At 36.9% G+C, this 2,483-nt stretch overlaps 1 long non-coding RNA gene across 1 annotated transcript; it reads right to left on the reverse strand.

The window, feature by feature from the left end:
- Positions 1–454: 454 nt before the first annotated feature.
- On the reverse strand, positions 455–2,153 carry LOC122197855 (uncharacterized). Its single transcript, XR_006191671.2, has 2 exons — positions 1,375–2,153; positions 455–753 (listed from the first exon to the last, which is right to left on the reverse strand). It is a non-coding gene; the product is annotated as an uncharacterized LOC122197855 (long non-coding RNA).
- Between the last annotated feature and the right edge of the window lie 330 nt (positions 2,154–2,483).

A 2,483-nucleotide genomic window follows, 5' to 3' on the forward strand; every position in this document is an offset into this window, starting at 1 on the left:
TACACTCTTGATGGACCAAAAGTTATGTTAAAGTGGGCCTCTTCCCCCTCCTTTTTTTTTCCTTCTCAAACTTGTCCATCAAGGTCTCAACTAAGGGGTCGTTTGATAGTTGCTGATTGGGTTAGAGCTGATTGGGTTAGAAACTGATTGGGTTAGAAATTCTGACTGAGTCCACATCTGACTGAGTTTATGTTGTTTGATTATTTTTCTGACTGGCTGTGCTGAATGCTAAAAATGACCATTCTACCCTTTTGTTCTTGCAACTCAACATACGTAACTAATCACTTGTAAGATCCATGGCTAACATTTATGCACTATAGATCATTTCTATTTTCTAATGGCATGCCATGAGCAATGTGAAACATATAGATTCATTTTTATTATTAAAAGTATGATATTATTGTTCATATTTTTTAGAAGATGAAAACTAAAGGAAGTACAGAAACACATACTATTAAATGTTAATCTCGAAACCAACAAGCTTAGAAAACAACTTACAACATTGTTTGTAGTTAATGTACACAAAATCAATAAGAAAACATAAACCAATCTTCCTTTTTAAAATTAAATGCCATATCAAACAAAATATTATTACTCTTCTCTCACAACCATTCAATATCATAAAATACATAACCTAAATTGTAATAAAAAAAGATCACAATTTGCATAAAAAGAGTAGAGCACATCATCACGTTTATAGTACAAGACTCACATCACCGATTCTCAACAGCCTCTGGTGACCTACAGCTAAAACTAACAAAAAAAATACATTGACACTAAGCATGTATGTAATGGGAAAGCATGTATGTAATGGGAAGCAAATTCACATAAGATGATTAATAATAAAAACATGATGTTATATTGGACATCTGATATCAATTTTAGGCCCTTCATCCTTATCAATTTAGACCCATCAAAAGCACAAAAATATGATGACTTGCCATTTACAAGAATATAATCAGAAAAGAATCTAGCAATATGAAGAACAACAAGGACCAAGGCTGTAAAATCATTATTAAGACAGAATAATTGTCAATTGTGAAAGTACCTGGGGATATTATAATGAGGGTCTGAGCAGGGGCAAATATAGACTCATTTTAATCAAAAAGTTTCATTTAAGCATTCCATCAAACACTTCATGTGCAACTAGAGTTACAAACATATTTAAAGGATTAATAATATGATGATAAACTAAAGTGATATTGGTATTTGATAAAGACTAATAAAATTGAAGAAAGGAGAAATACAACGTTAAAATTTGATAAAGCCATGGTGTTTCTATCTAACAAAAAGATACATACAAGGAAGAAAAATTGAACCAAACGTGATAGGAAAACCGAACAACAAAATAGGAAAATAGAGGTCTTTTCCTACCACGAAAAGGAGGTCGGAGCTCAGGTCGGAGGTGGGCGTAGGTCGGAGTTGGGAGGAGCTGCTGGAAGAAATTGTGTCTGGGGAAGGAGAAGAAGAAACTGCATCACATGTTAGGATAATGAGAAGGGCGCCCTCAGTGATGGTGCTGGTTGTAGCAGCGTCTGTGTAAAGGAGGGCAATCAAAGAAAAAGTCTCAGTCAGCTCATATTTTTTTCAGGACCGAGTAAGGAGCTGGGTCAGCTCTTGCTGACCGAGGCAGTCAATTTCGGGATCTATCAAACGGTCTGACCGGACCGAGTCAGCCGAAATTTGCTGACTGGACCCAATCAGCTCACTATCAAACAAAGCCTTCATTAAGCTCCACATCAAAGCCATTATGGAAGAAGGCAATCTTTGTATCAGTTTACTCTAAATCCAAATCTTGAAGATCAATAGTAGGCAAAATAAAATGTTTCAACGTGTCTCCGATGCAAAATCTTATCATACTCAATCTCTTCCGCTGTGAATAAATTTTGGTAAGAAGTTGCACATCATCATCCTTCTTAACTTTGAAGATCCAACGACAACCAATGTAAAAATTCTTTGTTTGGTGACACTAAATACCATGTCTCGTTTTTCTCCAAAGATTGCATATCCCCATTCATGGACTTTAAGCATTAATCTCTCAACGAATAAAACCTTCTGTCAAAGCTCATGCTTACACACAACCAATCTTCATACCTTTTGGGTAAATACCAAATGCGTTGACTCTATCAATTGGTTGCAATATGGACAACTTCTTCTATATTATATCCCCTTTATTTGAACCCTCCCCGGCCGACTCCACATGATCTGAGTCGGATGGTGGAGTATCAACCATAACCATTATACTTAGGTGGCATTTGTTTTCGAAGATGTGGACCAAAAGTCTTTTTTCATGTCTTTAGTCATCATAAAAAATGTTTGTTTCTTAAAGTCTTTTATAAAAAGAATGGTAGTATTGGTGTTGGTGGTGGAGATAGGAATGGGGTGGGTGAGTGTGGTGGCGGCGCCGAAGGTGGTGGTAGAGGAAGCGACAGAGGTGGCGGCGGAGGCGGTGGTGGTAGTGGCGATGGCGGTGGTTTCTGGTA

This window comes from Lactuca sativa, chromosome 5 (assembly GCF_002870075.4).
Source record: "Lactuca sativa cultivar Salinas chromosome 5, Lsat_Salinas_v11, whole genome shotgun sequence".
Classification (NCBI taxonomy): domain Eukaryota; kingdom Viridiplantae; phylum Streptophyta; class Magnoliopsida; order Asterales; family Asteraceae; genus Lactuca; species Lactuca sativa.